Source organism: Apodemus sylvaticus, chromosome 5 (assembly GCF_947179515.1).
Source record: "Apodemus sylvaticus chromosome 5, mApoSyl1.1, whole genome shotgun sequence".
Classification (NCBI taxonomy): domain Eukaryota; kingdom Metazoa; phylum Chordata; class Mammalia; order Rodentia; family Muridae; genus Apodemus; species Apodemus sylvaticus.
The window spans coordinates 20556203-20575001 of record NC_067476.1 but is presented as its reverse complement, the minus strand read 5'-3'; the positions used below and the strand labels follow the sequence as shown (position 1 = coordinate 20575001).

The 18799-nt window shown below is 33.5% G+C and overlaps 1 protein-coding gene and 1 pseudogene across 1 annotated transcript in view; one reads left to right on the top strand and one right to left on the bottom strand.

The window, feature by feature from the left end:
• Lrp1b (LDL receptor related protein 1B) overlaps nt 1-18799 on the top strand; it is a 1719438-nt gene that overhangs the window by 1299750 nt on the left and 400889 nt on the right. The gene's annotated exons all lie outside the window — the stretch shown is intronic.
• On the bottom strand, nt 1079-1195 carry LOC127686607 (uncharacterized; annotated as a pseudogene).

Sequence of the window (18799 nt, the reverse complement as noted above, 5' to 3'; positions counted from 1 at the left end):
GATATCTTTCTGTTTCAGAGATGTGACTAGTGTTCCTTAGGTGAGTGGATGGGCAGATGAGGAAGGACTGGGCACTTTTCTTCTCTGTAGTTGGGTTAGATTCAGGAAAAGCTTTGTGCAGCGAGGAAGGCATCATTAGTGGAGTGTGCCCTGGAGTGATTACTGATAGTTACTTTCCCTTTTCCTTTCTGATCCCCGTGGGAACAATCTTGTCTGCAAAGTCTGAGAGTATGATAATAGAGATCCACTCAGTAACTCACAGAGTAAGCGAAGAGGACCTCTGGGTGGAAAGACATCCCCAGAATGAGCCTCTTCCTTCTAGTCACGCTTTGGCTTGTGTAAATGGGCATGGTCTGGGCTATGCTCATTCCACTGCATGCTTTGCCTTCGTCCTTACACTTTCTAGGAGAATAGTCATTTTTGTTTGTTTCTTTGTTGGGCTTTTCTTTTATTCTAAGGAAGGCAATCATTCAAGTTTTTGTTTTGTTTCATTATTTAGCTTAGCAAGTCACCTGAATACTGCTATTATTCACTGCGTTCACATTGTTAATTAGGTGACATAGCTTGTTCACAGGCGTGGCACCAAAGGCTTATACTTATAGCACTTCGGAGATAGAGGCAATGGGCATTCCCATTGTGAGTTTCGGGCCAGCTTGGAGTACATGAGACACTGTATTAAAACAAAATGGTCAGGACTGTGTGGTCTTCAGCTTTTTCACATTGGCCTTTACTTGGAAACGTGCATTTCTGTTTCCTCTATGACTTCATAACTTCTTATCTCTCTTATTTATATTTAAATTAAAATGTTTATGTGTTCACACATGTGCACATGTGAATTCTGGTACACACTGAGACAAAGGGAAGTCATCAGATCCTCTAGAGGTGAAGTTAGAAGTGGCAGTGAGCTGCCATGAAGATGGTGACAACAGAACTCAGGCCTTGGCAGCAGCACTAAGAACTTTACCTACTGAGCCATCCCTTCAGCTCCTCAGATATTCTTTAGTGTTGATCATATTGCATATTCTGAATTCACCACAATTTTTCCTATAATAAGAAAAATCTTGGCTGCTTCCAAGCTATATATTCTGTTTCTTTCTTTTAAAATCAATACAATTCTTCGGAGAGAGGACGTATCAGATATTAAACTGATAAGAACAGATACTACACTTGATCTTCCCAGACTCAAAAGATGAATCATGGTATGCACTCACTAATAAGTGGATATTAACCTAGAAAACTGGAATACCCAAAACATAATCCACACATCAAATGAGGTACAAGAAGAAAGGAGGAGTGACCCCTTGTTCTGGAAAGACTCAATGAAGCAGTATTCGGCAAAACCAGAACAGGGAAGTGGGAAGGGGTGGGTGGGAGGACAGGGGGAGAGAAGGGGGCTTATGGGATTTTCGGGGAGTGGGGGGCTAGAAAAGGGGAAATCATTTGAAATGTAAATAAAAAATATATCGAATAAAAAAATAAATAAAAAAAAGAAAAAAATCAATACAATTCTAAGGGGTAATAATAAGAGAAAACAGTAATGAAACAAAATCCAACACATTAGAATAGAAAAAAATTCCAAAGAAATAAACAACAACAAAGGAGCCCTCCAAAAATGTACAAGATGCAGATATCTTGTACAGGGAACCACTAGTTCACTCTCAGAAATCCTTTAATCATTCTAAATTGGAAGCCGTAATATGCATGTAAAGGACTTAAAGAGTAAAAGGAGAGAAATATATAAAAGCAGACAAAAGTAACATACATTTTTTAAAGAGGGAAAAATCCTTGACACTTCATTATGAAACAATGAACCTCCAAGGATGCTTTGAACTGACTTTCTGTTGGCCATCTGCTGCTGGACCTGCAGCCTACCTCGGACTAGTTTGTTTCCTTTTTCTTAGAGAAAATTAAATTTTCATTTACTAGTGGAGATTGCTTCTGTGAAAGGGATGGGGGCATGTGTCAACTTATCCTTTCAGCTCTAGAACCCTGTCTGGTGCAAACCTCTGTAGATCCTTATATTCTGCCGTGTGTGTGCATCTATCTTGTCGATTGTGAGGGCTTTGTAATTTCGGTATCATCTCACCCCTCTGTCCCTGACACTCCTTCTGCATTCACTTCCATGGAGTTCTATGAACCCCAAGGAGAGGAATTTAATGATGGCATCCCATTTAGGGCTGAATGGTCCATGGTCTTTCCCTGTCTGCCCTTTGGCTTCTATATGGATTTGCATCTGCTACAGTAGGAAGCTTCTCTGATGATTGAGTAACATGTCATTAGGTGTCATTTTATAGCCACTTTTCCTTTTTAGAACATCTGGTTTTACTGTGGCTCCATGGGCTATTATGTTTGAGTTCTTTGGTTATCTAAACAGTGTCAAGTATGGGTTTCTTCCTGTGATGTGAGCCTTAAGTTAAATCAGTTATTTCTTCATTGTTCCCACTAGATTTATGCTACAATTACACAAGCATATTTGGATACAAGATAAGATCATATGTCAAAAATGTTGTTGCTAGATTGATATTTGTATTTCTTTTTTAGAAGTATTTAGAGTATCTTTGTCAGAAGGATAATGTTCTTTTCCAACTTTTCATTTTGTCTCATTTATTAATTGTTGATCTTAATGCCTGTGCTAATGGTATTTTCTTTAGGAAATATTTTCCTATGCCAGTCAATTCGAGGTGATTCACCACTTTCTGTCCTGTCTTTCTGGTTTTATATTGGGGTTTTTTGATGCATTTTGAGTTGAGTTTTGTTTGAGGTCATAAGTATGAATTTATTTTCATTCTTTCACAAGCAACCATCCAGTTGGTCAAACACCATATATTGAACATACTGCCTTTCTCCCACTGTGTATTTCTGGCTTGTTTATTTAAAACAAACAAAAAAAAACTAAGAGGGGTTTACATAGGTGTGTGGCTTTAGCTCTCTCTGATCAATTCAATTCCATTGACGAATATATATGTTTTGTTGTTGTTGTGTTTTGTTTTTTTTGTTTTGTGTTTTTTTTGACAATACCATTCTGTTTTATTACTATAGCTTTGTAATGCAGTATGAGAATGTGGATGATGATGCCTCATGCAGGGCTCTTTTTATTAAGAATTGTTTTAGATAGGGTTTGTGTGTGTGTGTGCGTGTGTGTGTGTGTGTGTGTGTGTGTGTGTGTGTGTATGTTTACATTTCCATGTGAAGCTGTTAACTGTCCTTTCAAGATCTGTGAATAATTATGTTGTAATTTTTATAGGGACTGTATGGAATCTGTAGATTACTTTGGGTAATATGACCATTTTTACTATATTAATCCTATTAATCCACAAACTTAGGAGATCTTTCTACTTTCTGATATCTTCCTAATATCTGTAATTCTTTGTTTTATTGATTTTTTGTATTGTTCATTTTTTTCTATTTTAGTGAATTTTAGACACAAGTTTGATTATTTCTTGCTGCTTATTCCTTTGGGTATGATTTCTTCCTTTTGTTCCAGAGCTTTTAATTATATTGTTCATTTACTATTATGAAAGCTCTCTCTCTTTCTTTCTCTCTCTTTCTCTTTCTCTCTCTCTCTCTCCTTCCCTCCCTCTCTCATAAGTAGGTAAGTAATGTTAGAAACTTGTCTTTTAGAATTAAGTTCATTATGCCTTATAAGTTTGGGTATATATTCATCTTCATTTAAATCTAGAAAATATTTAATTTCTTTTTGACTTATTTTTTCATTTAATAGCAAGAGTTTAGTCCCCATGAATTTGTAAGTTGTTTATTGTTTCTATTGTTATTGATAAACAGATTTAATCTGTTGTAGTCAAATATAATTCAGGATGTGGTTTCAGTTTTCCTGTACCTATTAAAGATTTTCTTTAAGACTTTTTAAAGGCCATATCTGAGAATGTGGTCAGTTTTGGAAAGGTTCCTTGAAGTTCTGCAAAAAGGTATAGCTTTGTGTGTGTGTGTGTGTGTGTGTGTGTGTGTGTGTGTGTGTGTGTGTGTGTGTGAGAGAGAGAGAGAGAGAGAGAGAGAGAGAGAGAGAGTATGATTTGGTGAAATATTATGTTAGTTCTATTTATTTCAGGATGTCATCTTTTTTCTTACTTCTTGTTTTAGAAACAAGACTTTTGTGTTGGTGAGTGTGGGATATTGAAATCTCCCACTATCGCAATGATCCATATGTAATTTTGATGTATTGATTTCTTTGTGAATATGTGTGTCCCTTGTTCCTTTGTTTTTGCTACATATATGTTAATAAATGCAATATTGTCCTGGTGAATTTTTTCATAGATGTGTGTCTAGTATCCTTCTTTATCTCTTCTGATTAATTTCAATTTGAAGTCAATTTTGTCAGATTTTGAAATGGTATACCAGCTTACTTCCTAGGAACATTGCTTGGAATATCTTCTCTATCCTTTTACTTGAAGTGATATCTGTTTTTGACGTTGAAATCTATTTCTTGGATCAAAAAGAAAAATGGTTCCTGTTTGGAAAATTAAGAAGATTGATGTTGAGAGGTATCCATGAGCTGTGTTGGTTAATTTTAACAATGTTCTGATAGTGTGTTTCTGTGTGTATATGTGTCTGTGTGTCTGTTTTTGTCTGTGTGTGTGTGTGTGTGTGTGTATTTGTGTGTTTCTCTTATTTTGACTTGCTGGTCTGCAATTTATACTTTGTGTTGTCTTGTGTATGATTAACTTCATTTTGTTGAAGTTTTTCCATCAAATAACTTTTTGTAAAGTTTTACTGGTAGATAGATGATTCTTAAATTTGGTTTTTTCATGGACTATCTTATTTTTTTCCATTGTTGTATTTGAAAGTTTTTCTGGGTGTAATAGTCTTGACTAGCCTCAGTTATTTTTTTGAGTCTGTAGAACATCTCTTTAGGATCTTCTTGCCTTTTAGTCTCCAATGAAAAGTCAGCTGTTACTCTAATATTTGCTTTTATATATTGCTCGCTCCTTTTTCCATTGCAACTTTTAATATTCATTCCTTATTCTGTTAATTCAGTGTTTTGATTATTATTTTCTGAAGTAAATTCTTTTCTGGTCCAATCTACTTGGTAGGCTGTATGCATCTTGCATCTTAATTTGCATCTCCTTCTTTAGGTTAGGGACATTTTCTTCTATGATTTTGATTAAAGTATTTTCTGTGCCTATGGCCTAGGTTTCTTCTCCCTCATAACTTCCTAACATTCTTGGATATGATCTTTTTAATTTCCAGTTTTCCTGGATAATTTCTGACAGGATAATTTTAGGTATAATGTTTTCTTTGAACAAGATATCCATTTCTTTTATTTGGATGTTGATACTGGATGTTCAAGATGTGTTTGCTACATATATCTCAGTGGAGAAAGGTGTCACACATATTAAGAAGTGCTGGCATCGTGTCTAAATGGCACAGTGAAGTGGTTAATAATGCTACAATTCAAAGAGGTACTGGGCCTGTGAAAGTGAAAATATGAGGTACATAAAAATCTTTTGGGGTTCTAATCCCAAGCATTATGGTATTGTACAGGCAGCCTGTTTGCTTCTTGGGTAGACTTACTCTAGAATATACTAGTGTTTATTTTATCATACTAAGAAGGGGTACACTATATTGTTCAGATTACCCTTAGATTCAGGACCCTCCTGTGCAGACCCCTAGTGTGACTATAACAGATATGTGCTCCCATACTGTGTTGATATGCTTAAGTACATAAATTTTATTTTTCAAATATTTATTTTGTTGGGAGTAGAGATATATCTAAATCAGTAAATTATTTGCCTTGCAAGCATGAAGGTCTGAATTCCATTTTTAGAATACACAAAATATCAGGACTGGTGGGGATCACTTCTAAAAATCAGCATTGCGGTCAAACAAAGGTCAAACCCTTGATCATTACTCAGCCAAAGAATTAATCCTCAGGGTGAGATTTTATCTCCAAAACCAGGTGGATGGTAACTCACAAATGGAAACAAAGGTTTTCATCTTGCCTCCCCAAAATATGTTTTATCTGACTCTCTGTTTCTCTGTCTCTATCTTTGTCTACACACACACACACACACACACACACACACACACTTTTGTATGGTTGTATCTCGTGCATACAAACAGAAAAATGACTTTTATTCAGTTTTATTCAAACAAGTTATTTGAGGACGTAGATTGACTTTAAATAAATCAAATTACCAGAAGTTAGTTAGACCTAGAATCATTTAATCATCACGGTGTAACTGAGGAGCATTGGATAAAAGCAATAAATCTAGAGATGACAAAGTTACTTAGAAGCTTTTTTGACAACAGGGAACTTTAAGCCTTGCCTTCATCTTTTGCTGATCGTGTTCCAAGGATGCATTTAAGAACTACACCTGTTATTCTATCATGAAACTACATGTATGCCCAATTTCCACATTTGTTTAAATATTTGATTTTGGATAGCTTAAAATCTGAAGGAAAGATTTAGTGATCCTTTCTGAGGTGTAGATAGTAATTGAAGCTGGTCATTTTTTATGTAGGAAGAGCTTAACCTGTTGTCAGAAATAAATTGATCCTGAAAATGAAAATTTTATATATGGGTATTATCAAATACAAAACTGATGAAAAAACGAAAATGCACTCTACTTCCAGAGCAAAATGGTAACCATTGTCACATTTGTTTGTTCTCTATTATATTTTATGATTGTTTATTTAGGTTTATTTAAGTTCTTTCTTTCTTGAATGATTACCTGCCTCATCCCTATCTAAGGAACACAGTGAAAGGATAAACATTTAATTAAGGTCTTAATGGTTCATTTAGAAGTAAGTGCGGATGTTAAAGCATTTCCTAGGTTGCTTTATAGTTTGTGAGACATCATTCTCTCCTTAGCCATCCAGGCCTGATCACCTGTTATTTGTTATCATAATGTTGTCAAAGGCAGAAGATAGAGAGCATTCGGGTCTTAAATGCCTGGAATATTGAAGCAATTTACAGGCATTTTTCACAAAGGTAATTGGTGAAAGCCAAATATGATGTAAACAGAAAATCAGACAGATGCTTAATGAGAAATGGTATTAAGTTTACAAAAAGTTGTAATATGAGTACTTTGTTTACATGTATTTTATGATATTCATTTTGTTTCAATGTTTAGAGATAGTAACATTAAAACTTACATTATTGACCAGTATGAGCTATGCAGCTTGAGTGAACAGGTATATGGGAAACCACACAGAATGTTTGCTGCAAAATGATTTGGGAGGGCTAAACAAGTCTTAGTTTGAAAATGTAAAAGTGGATAAAGATGACTAATATTATGGATTCATTTCACTGAGCTTAATGAAGGAAATATGTGCAAAGAGGAAACAGGGTAGTTTTAAGGCAAAACAGGATTTAGTGGGATTCATTGAGTTAAGGCCATTTGATGGTGTACTGCCCCACATGATTTCTTCTGGGCACTGAATATCATTGAATTTCTAATATGATTTCTTCAATTATTGATTTGTTGCTTGTCTGTTCTGGAGGAAAGTCAGATGAAGATCAGCGTGGCAGTATTTATAGGCTGCATCTCATCTGTGGGATGTAATCCATCTTCGTTAAGTTCAGTAAAAGTGATAGATGGCATTTGGCAGTGTAATGATGTGATCAGTCTGGCAGTACCTCTCTAAATCTGGAACTGGTGCTTTCTGCAGTGTAGATATTTAATCAGTTATACACCCCATTACTGATTTAATTCAGAATGTCAGTAGCAGGTGAATAATGTGAGTATTTGTATATTAATATCATATTGTATTAATGCTTCCTTCGTTTAAGTGTGCTATTCATCTGAAAATCATAAACAGTAGCATCATTGGTAGAATAAATTTAGTGGAGGTGTTAGGCATCCAGCACCTTCCATTTCTAAATTCATCTTGTCAGCAATATTTCTTTATATTTTTCTCCATAGTACTATGTTTAAATGAATTTTATGACAAATTCATTATTTTATGCAATTCAAAAAAAATTGTTAATCTATACTTAAGCTATAAATACTGCAATTTAAATTAAATATAATTGGGTTGCTTAGAGAAATGATTGGTTATAGAGTTGTATATGTAAAGGAGGCTTTAAAATATTTAATGAAGTTATATTGTTAAACAAATAATCTAGGGAGTTAATTCTTTGTGCATTTTGTTTTTTGTTTGTTTGCATAATTTTTAAAATACAATATTTAAACATATGTAAAGAGAAGTGGCATCTTTCTTATTCTGGTTTTGAAGGCTAAAAATTTAAACTATGACTTGTTTCTAGGTTACATCTCTACCTCCAAGTATAATTGCATAATTGTTACAACATAGAAATCTTTGTAATTCTAAATTTCTTATTTACAAAATTCGATGTTTGCTATCTTCTGTAGATTATACAGATTAGCTAGAATTCCAGTCATTACAGCACTCAGAAACCTAGACTATATGCATTTTAATGAAGTGTAACAGTCCTACATATCTTTAGTTTCACACATAATCTGAAGAGAAGTAATTTCAATTTTCACATAGATGCCTGAACCGTGAGTAGCATCATACTGTTTTCATACTATCTTTACTATATGTGTATGCAATTGATAGAATGGTGTATAGATTAGGAGCAGAGAGAATTTACCAATAAAATCTAGTAAATACATGAATTAACCATAGCAATATACTGTCATAAAATTATTTGAATATCATGCAAATATTAACAATTTTTACTTTAGCTGCTCCCAAGTAACTAAAGTCCTAGAAAAAGGAATAATTGATGAGTCCACTGTAATTGAGTATAGTTCTAAAAACTGTAAGAAGCATACTTTCTGTCAACTACAACAAAGGGAAAGCTTTGATTTCTCAAATCCTTCTGGGTCCAGTAGTTATATGTTATGGGACACAAAGACTATATTATAGTTCTCCATAAGTGACACTGGTTGACAAACTGAACAATCCAGCTTAATCCATTGAATACTATTACACTATCAAGGAAACTAGCTCAATAATTGTCATTTGCCTCATGGGCTTTGAATGCATACATGTCTTTGTTCTGTTCATGCTACAGTATTTGGGTTCATATTTATTAAGGCATTATTAATGTTTCTGAAGACTACACCAATATTTCGTACAAAGCCTCAATTCTAAAACCTTAAAAGTGAAAATGATTTACTGTATGACTATTATATCTCAGAAACCAAAAAATAATAAGCAGGATATGGCAATGAGAGAAAGAAGAAAAAGATGTCTATTTTATGATTACATGAAAATTGTGATCACCTAATATAGGAAAACCTAATAATGTCTAAAAATACCTGATGGAAGTTACAGAGCAGCTGTCTGTCAGTCTATAAATCTGGCATGCCTGTTTGAAACTTGTTTTGTGATGAGGACTTTTCTCATATTGATTTATTTCAAATTTAAATATATCCTTCATTTTCTCTCAGAAGCGTCTATAATCTTTTAACTGACATAAGGGTGTCATGTTACCTTTATCTTACTTAAAATATCTAACCTTCAACATTGTTGCTAACAGTGATTTTCATAATGCTTCTTTCTAGTAAGCAAGCCATAAGCTTTAAATGCAAATGCCTTCATTTATCATAATAGCATCCTAGTACAGTTAAGGACTGCTTGTCATTAAGTCATTTTTTATATAATAAACAATGATTATATGGAACCTTCTCTGGTCACTTAGTCTGCTGATTACACAAATAGTATAAAATAGACACACTCCAGATTGTTGAGGAGGATTACCTGGCTTAATGTATCACAAATCTCTCCATGATGGAGACAAAGAATTGCTTCAATCATTATCTCTGCTCTTTCTGTCACTGTTTCACTTCTAATTAAAAATATATGATTTTATGTGTTCATCTGCACACATACATCGATGCAAGTAAAAATGTACTACAACTAGGTCATAGGTCTGCAGCTGGCCTTCTGGTTACATACACATCGCTGTGAGAAATTCCGCTTAAATATTTTCATATAACATTGTGTAAATAGAAAATTATTGCTTACCAATTCATATCATCAAAACATTTGCCTTTTTTTTTGCTTCTAGTTTTTTTATTTATTTATTTTATTTTTTTAGTATGGAGTAGAGTTTATTCAGGGCATGAGGAGGAGAGTTAAGAGGGTAGTAGAGGCATAAAAAGGAATTGAGAGAGAGAGAGAGAGAGAGAGAGAGAGAGAGAGGCTAGCCATGAGCAGATGGAGAGGGAGAAGGGAGGTGAAATGGGCAGGGCACAGAGCAGGGGCAAGAAGGGAGAGCAAGGCAGCAAGAGCTTTTGTTTTGGTTTTAATTCAACTCTGCCACTCTCTTAGCCTGCTCTCTGTGTTATTTTTTAGTAGGAAGGTGCTCATCAATTTAAAAATACCTTGCACCTTTAAAAAAAATAAATAAATTGCCTTGAATGGTAGCACAGTTTTTATGTGGTATTTCCAGTGTTCTCTCTTTAAAGCTATCAGATGTGTGCTTCTAGTTTCTCAATTTTTTTCTAACTGGTTCTATCACTACATGATCACATAGGTTTGTTTGCTTTTTTCTAGCTTTCTCAAAAAGATGTCCAATGGAGAGGCCAATACTATCTTTTTTATAATAGTAAATTCTTGCCATGTTTTTTCCCTTTACTTACTCCAGCCAACTTGTCTCTCCATTTTTCATCTTACGTTTATGAAATAAATGTGGCTTGAGAATTTTTTCTTTATCTTCATATAATGTACTATGTACCCTCTTTACGAAGCTTTAAACGAATGGCCTCTGTTCATGGTTTTCTTCTATTTTAGCATTAGATCATCTTATTCAATCCTCATTCTTTTGGATATTTACGTTCATTTTCATTTTTCTTTTAGTGAATTTTCCTTTTTAAATTTGTTTACTGTTTTTTGTTTTTTCTTTCCTTAATTTCTTTCTTTCTTTCTTTCTTTCTTTCTTTCTTTCTTTCTTTCTTTCTTTCTTTCTTTCTTTCTTTCTTTCTTTCTTTCTTTCATTTCTTTATTTCTTTGATTTGAGAGAGTATCTCATATAGCCCAGGTTGGATACTAGTGTGCTGTGAATCTGAGAATAATCGTAAACAAATGTCACTATGTGGGGTTTATGTAGTTAGTACTGGGGTTGGAAAGGTGGGCTCAGCACTCTACAAGCAAGCTACATCCCTACCCCTTTTGGTCTATTTTTTCCCAAAACTATGAACATATGCAAAACAAATTTTTGTACATATTAAAATCTTTCATATTTTTTCCAATTTATTTTTACTGAATTGTGAATAATACCAAAAACAATAAAATGTGTAGATCAATGTTTAAACTGTGTGGTTTAAATAGACTATTCAAAGAAGCAAGTTCTAGGGTTTTTTTTCCTTAAAACATATAGTGTCATAGGAAGGCTAACAAAAAGCAAGCTTTCAGCCTTTGAATTTTAGAAAAATAATTTAGAATTTAGTTTACAGACTTTCCCAAACTTACATCATGCTTTTCATACTCATATTCTGCTCTAAATGACTGTTTTATTATTTAGAGCTAAAGAATAAAATGAATCATTGATGATTTGAAAGTTCCCCTACATAGTAAGATTATGTACACTCATATTGTTAAAGTAAACAAAGCATAGAAGAATTCAGATTTCTCAAAAGAACAGTAAATTTTATAAAAAATAATTGCAAATTTTCTTGACATATATATCTCTATATATATGTATTTACTAAAATTTGTTTGTCAAATATATGAACCCTATAGCAAGTGTTCAATCCATATCAGTCAACAATTTGATATTTTATAGACTTTGAGATATCAGAGTTTCTACTTTATTACCATGAGACAAATATTTGAATTATAAATTTGCACATTTGCACTATAATTTTAATTGTTATTTAAGTAAGGGAAATGGAAGTTATTGTAGCTAATTATTTCCATTTTATACAGCATTAAATGGAAAAATGGCATTCTTAATAAATATTAAACAATGAATGAATTCATATAATGCATGGTATGATTTAAACTGATGCATAAATAAAGGCAAGTTAGTTTAGTAAATATTAAGGTTAAAATTTTTGTCCCTAAAATGCTTTATATCTCATTAAAATAATTTTCTGCCTACAATTTTTTTTAAATTAATTATTTTGGCTACTCATTCTCTCACTTAATCTTTTGCCACCTTCTCCCTATCAGCCCTTGCTGTGATTAATGATGACTCATAAGCAAGTATCCTAATTTAAACAACAAATTTTAAATATAATAAATTCTTAAATATATTTTGACAGCAATGTTAATGAGCAATTTAAAAATAAAATATTCTAAAATTACCATGCATATTTAAAAATGACATTAAATTTTATTTAAAATAGTCACACTAATAAACATCAAGTTTGTTTTTGAAGTTATGAATACTGACTCTAAATGAATTCATAATATAAAACAAAATATAAGAATTGAAGAGTAAATTAGAAAGAATGAGTGGTGTGAAGCTAATTATTTTGGATGGTGCAAAGAGTAATTTGTAAACTAAAAACATAATAGTTTTTCACAATAATCTTTAGATTGGATAAAGGGAGCTGTGGAGGTAACTGAGTTGGTAGAAATATTGCCATGCAATCTTAGTGACCAGGTTCAAGTATGTTGAACTTACAAAACATAAAAATCTTGAGTATAGTTGAGCATGTCTTTAACTCAGTGCTCTGGCAAGTGGAGATAGGAAGATAGATAGTTTAGGCTTGGTGGCCACCAGTCAGGCTCCAAGTTTAGTAAGAGATGTTTCTAAAGAGAAACAGATTTATAAAGAATATAAGGACATCTGGTATCTGTGTGAATATACACACCCATGCATATACCATACACTCAAATATTGCATTCACATAGGCATAAATACAGTCACATGTGCACATGCATACAAACGCACACACATACACACACACACGCACGCACACACACACACACACACATATATATATATAAACATATATAATAAAAGTTGGTATGTAAGTGAATATCCTACACTTTATTCAGGGACACAGACTTAAGTAATTTTGTCCTTATGTGTCATTGGTATTAATTTTTATAAAATTTATAACATTAGATGCTTCTGTCATTTTAATGATAAGCAATTGTTTTAAATTAACTTAGTAAAGAAAATTTATATATGGCCTCAGTGAGAGAAGATGCTCCTAATCATGCAGAGAAGTTGGGGAATGGGGAAGATGGTCACCTCTCTCAGAGGTGAAGGGGAGGGGGAGGGGGAGGAAGTCTGCAAGAGAGGACCATGAAGGGGAGAATCATTTGATATGTAAATAAATAAATAATTTTAAAAGAAAAGATTAATGTCCAGCCATACATGTACATACACACATATGCACAAACACACATCCGTGCTCATATGAACACAAGCATGTATCAACATCATGCATAATCTACTGTGTTGAGATGGTCTAAAACAAAAATTGTCTTTGGGAATTTGATTGGATAATGGAATAAACAGAATGGGATAAGCATATATTCACAACCTGTCATCATTGGGATGTAGTGATGAATAAAATGACTATAACAGTGTGAATATTTTCTATATTTTGTGATATTAAACCTAGAAAGTGTAAAATAGTTAATGAAATGGGAATAAAATTAGCTTTGTTAGTTAAAATATTGTGAAAGGTGTCATTTCCCTAATTTCTCTCTCAGCCTCTTTATCCTTTGAGTATAGAATGATTACTGATTTCTTTGACTTAATTTGGTATCCAGCCACTTTTCTGAAGTTGTTTATCAGTTTAGGAGTTCTCTGGTAGAATTTTTGGGGTCACTTAAGTATGCTATCATATAATCTCCAAATTGTGATAATTGTGTTACTTTGACTTCTTCCTTTCCAATTCATATCCCTTTGACCTCCTTTTGTTGTCTAATTGCTCTGTCTCACACGTTGAGTACTATATTGAACAGGTAGGGAGAGAATGGTTAGCCTTGTCTAGTCCCTGATTTCAGTGGGATTGCTTCAAGTTTCTTTCCATTTAGGTTGATGATGGCTATTGCTTTGCAGAATGCTTTTTTTTTATGTTTATAAAAACATATTGGCCTTGAATTCCTGATCTTTCCAAGACTTTTATTGTGAAGGTGTGTTGGACTTTGTCAAATGCTTTCTCAGCATCTAATGAAATGATCATGTGTTTTTTTTCAATTGAATTTGTTTATGGAGTAGATTACATTATGTATACTGAACTATCCCCACATACTAGGGATGAAGCCTACTTGATCATGGTGGATCATTATTTTGATGTGTTCTTGGATTCAGTTGGCAAGAATTTTATTGAGTGTTTTGGCATCAATATTCATGAGGGAAATTGATCTAAAGTTCTCTTTCTTTTTTGGGTCTTTGTGTGGTTTGGTATCAGGGTAATTGTGGCTTCATAGAATGAATTGAGTAGTGTTCCTTTGTTTCTATTTTGTTGAATAGTTTAAAGAGTATTAGAATTAGGTTTTCTTTGAAGGTCTGATAGACCTCTGTATTAAACCCTTCTGGCCCTGGGCATTTTTTGGTGGGTAGACTATTAATGACTGGTTCTATTCCTTTAGGAGTTATGGGACTGTTTAGATCATTTATCTGATCCTGATTTAACTTTGGTACCTGGTATCTGTCTAGAAAATGGTCCATTGATTTTCCAGTTTTGTGTAGTATAGGCTTTTGCAGTAGAATCTGATGATTTTTTTTTTTAATTTCCTCAGTTTCTGTATTAAGTCTCCCTTTTCATTTCTGATTTTGTTGATTTGAATATTGTCTCTGTGCCCTTTGGTTAGATTGGCTGAGGGTTTATCTATCTTGTTGGTTTTTTTCAAAGAACCAGATCCTGATTTGGTTGATCCTTTGTATAGTTCTTTTTGTTTCTATTTGGCTGATCTCAGCCCTGAGTTTGATTATTTCTTGCAGTCTACTCCTCTTGGGTATATTTACTTCTTTTTGTTCCAGAGCCTACAGATGTGCTAGCAAGCTGCTAGTATATGGTCTTTCCATTTTCTTTTTGGAGGCACTCAGAGCTATGAGTTTTCCTCTTGTCACTACTTTCACTGTGTTCTATAAGTTTGTGTATGTTGTGTCTTCATTTTCATTAAATTCTAAAAAGTCTCTAATTTCTTTCTTTATTTCTTCCTTGACCAAGTTGTCATTGAGTATAATGTTGCTTAGTTTGCATGTATATGTGGGCTTTCTGTTGTTTTTGATGCTGTTGAAGATCAGCCTTAATCCATAGTGATGTGATAGGAGACATGGGATTATGTCCATCTTCTTATATCTGTTGAGGTCTGTTTGTGACCAATTATATAGTCAGTTTTGGAGAAGGTACCATGAGATGCTGAGAAGAAGGTATATTCTTTTGATTTAGGATGAAATGTTCTATAGGTATCTGTTAAATACATTTGGTCCATAACTTCCATCAGATTCACTGTGTCTGTTTATTCTGTGCTTTGTTAATCTGACTCAATTCCATTGATCAACCTTTCTATTCCTATACTAATACTTTGCAGTTTTATTACTATTGCTTTGTATTACAGTTTGAAATCATGGATGGTGATACTTGCAGAAGTTCTTTTATTATACAGGAACTATCCTGGGTTTTTTTCTTTTTCCAAACGAAGTTGAGAAATGTTCTTGCAAGGTCTCTAAATATTTGTGTTGGAATTTTAATTGGAATTATATTAAATCTGCACATTGCTTTTGAAAAGATTGCCTTTTTTTTTTTTTACTATATTTATTTTACAAGTCCAGGAGCATGGGAGATCTCTCCATCTTCTTATGTCTTCTTTAATTTATTTCTTTGTAGACTTGAAGTTCTCATACAGGTTTTTCCTTTAATTTGTTAGAGTTACACAAAATTATTTTATAGTATTTGTGGCTAGTGTGAAGAGTAGTGTTTCCCTAAATTTTTCAGCCTACTTATCATTTGTATCATGTATCACTACTGAACTACTGCTGAGGATTGTTTTTTTGTTTTGTTTAGTTTTTTTGTTTTGTTTTTCTTTTTCTGTTTTTTTTTTTAGTTGATTTTGTATCTAGTTCCTTTGTTGATGGTATTTATCAGCTGTAGGAGTTCTTTAGAAGAATTTATGACTCACTTATGTATACTGTTATATGTATCTGTATCTGTTATGTATCTGTTATATATATCTGTTATATGTATACTGTATATGTATCTGTTAATAGTGATCCTTGAATTTCTTCCTTTTCAATTTGTATCCCGTTGATCTTCTGTGGTTGTCTTATTGCTCTAGCTAGAACTTTGAGTGCTATAATAAGAAGGGAATAGAAAACCTTCCTTCATCCCTGATTTTAGTGGTATTGCTTTCTCTTTCCATTTAAGTTAATGTTGGCTATTGTTTTGCTCTATATTGTCTTTGTTGTGTTTAGATTTGTGGCTTTTATCCCTTATCTATGTAAGACATTTAACATGAAAGCGTGTTATATTTTTGCCAAATCCCTTTTTAGTTTTTACTCAGATGATCATGTCTTTTATTGTTATTTTGTGTTTGGATGAAATGTTCTGTAGATATCCTGTCTCAATGGCCTGTCCATTGGTAAGTGTATGGTGTTGAAGTCTCCCACTATTAATCTGAAGGATTTGGTGTGTGATTTAAACTTTAGTAAAATTTCTGTTATAAATTTGGGTGTCTTTGCATTTGGAGCACAGTTGTTTAGAATTGAGCAGTTACCTTCGCTTTTCCACTGATGAACATAAACTGTCCTTCCCCATCTCTTTTCATTACGTTTGGTTGAAAGTCTATTTTATAGTATATTAGAATTGACTACTCTACCTTGTTTCTTGGATCTGTTTGATTAGATATCCTTTTTACAGCCCTTTACTCAGAGGTAGTATCTATCTCTTTGATGAGATATGTTTCATGTATATAACAGAATGATGGATCCTGTTTATGTGTCCACTCTGTTAGCCTGTGGTCTTTTTCTTGGGGAATCGAGTCCATTGATGTTGGATGATATTAAGGACCACTGGTTGTTAGTTTCTTTTATTTTGATGTTGGTGGTGGTGGTCTTGTGTGTGTGTGTGTGTGTGTGTGTGTGTGTGTGTGTGTGTGTATGTGTGTGCTTATCTTCTTACCCTCCTTGTGTTGAAATGTTCCTTCTGGTATCCTCTGTAATGCTGGATTAGTGTAACAATATTGTTTAGATTTAATTTTGTCATGGAATATCTTGACTTCTCCATCTATAGTGATTGGATATTTTAATGGCTATAGTAGTCTTCGCTAACTACTGTGGCCTCTTAGGGTCTGCCAGGTTCTGCTACCTTACAGAGTTTCTGTTGAGAAGTCAGGTATAATTCTGATACATATGCCATTTTATGTTACTTGACTTTGTGTGTGTGTGAATGTGTGTGTGTCTTTAAATATTCTTTCTTTGTTCTGTATATTTAGTATTTTGATTATTATGTGGCAGAAGTACTTTCTTTTCTGGTTCCATCTATTTGGTGGTTTGTTAACTTCTATGTTTATATCTATCTCATTCATTAGGTTAAGGAAGTTTTCTATTATTTTATATTTTAATTTTTTTACTGCTTATTTTATTTATTTACATTTCAAATGGGATCCCCCTTCCCAGTTTCCCCTCAGCAAAACTCCTATCCCATCCACTTCCCTCTGCTTCTATGAGGGTGCTCCCCACCCACCCATGCACTCACACCTCAGAGTCGTAGAATTACCCTCTGCTGGAGCAGCAAGCTTTCACAGTCCAAGGACCTCACCTCCAATTGTTGCTAAATAAGCCAATCCTCTGTTACTTATGTGCCTGGAGTCATAGTTCCCTCCATGTGTACTCTTTGGTTGGTGGTTTAGTCCCTGGAAGCTATTGGGGGTGGGGATCACTGGTTGGTTGATATTGTTGTTCTTCCTTTGGGGTTGAAAACCCCTTTCAACTTCATTCCTTTCCCCAACTAGTCCACTGGGGTCCCCGATGCTTCGTCCAATAGTTGACTGCAAGCATCTGCATCTGTATTGGTCAGACTCTGGCAGAGCCTCTCAGGAGACAGCTGTATCAAGCTCATCTCAGCAAGCACTTCTTGGTATTAGCAATAGTGTCTGGGTTTGTTTGGTGGCTGCATATGGGATGGATCCGCAGATGGAGCTGTCTCTGGATGGTCTTTCTTTCAGTCTCTGCATCATTCTTTGTCCCTGTATTTCCTTCTATGATTTTATTAAGGAAATATTCTGTTCTTTTGACCTGGTAATCCTCTCCCTCTTCTATTCCTATTATTCTTAGATTTGGTCTTTTAATAGTGTCCAAAATTTCCTGGCAGTTTGTGTTAGAATTTTTTTTAGATTTAGAATTTTCTTTAACTACTGTATTGATTTATTTTATCATATCATCTAAGCCTGAGATTCTCTATTCCATTTCTTATATACTGTTGGTGATTTTTGTGTCTGTAATTCTTGTTCTCTTTTCTACAATTTCCATCTCTATTGTTTTCTTTATTCCTTTTACTTCTAATTTCAGGTTTTGAACAGTTTTATTTAATTCCCTCACTTGTTTCATTATATTTCCCTGTATTTCTTCCTATTTATTAATTTCTTCTTTGAAGGCCCATATATGTTTGATTGTATTTTCTTATATTTAAGGGATTTATTCATGTATTCTTCAAAGACCTCTATCATCTTCAAAAAATTAGATATTTAAAGTTTTCATTTTATTTTGATTTGGTTTTTTGTTTTCTATAATTAACATGATGCTCTTTTATAAAGTTGAATTCTTTTTTTTTTCTTTTTTAAGGTTTTTTAATTTTATTTATATGAATATACTGTAGCTGTCTTCAGACACACCAGAAGAGTGCATTGGGTCCTATTATAGATGGTTGCGAGCCACCATGTGGTTTCTGAGAATTGAACT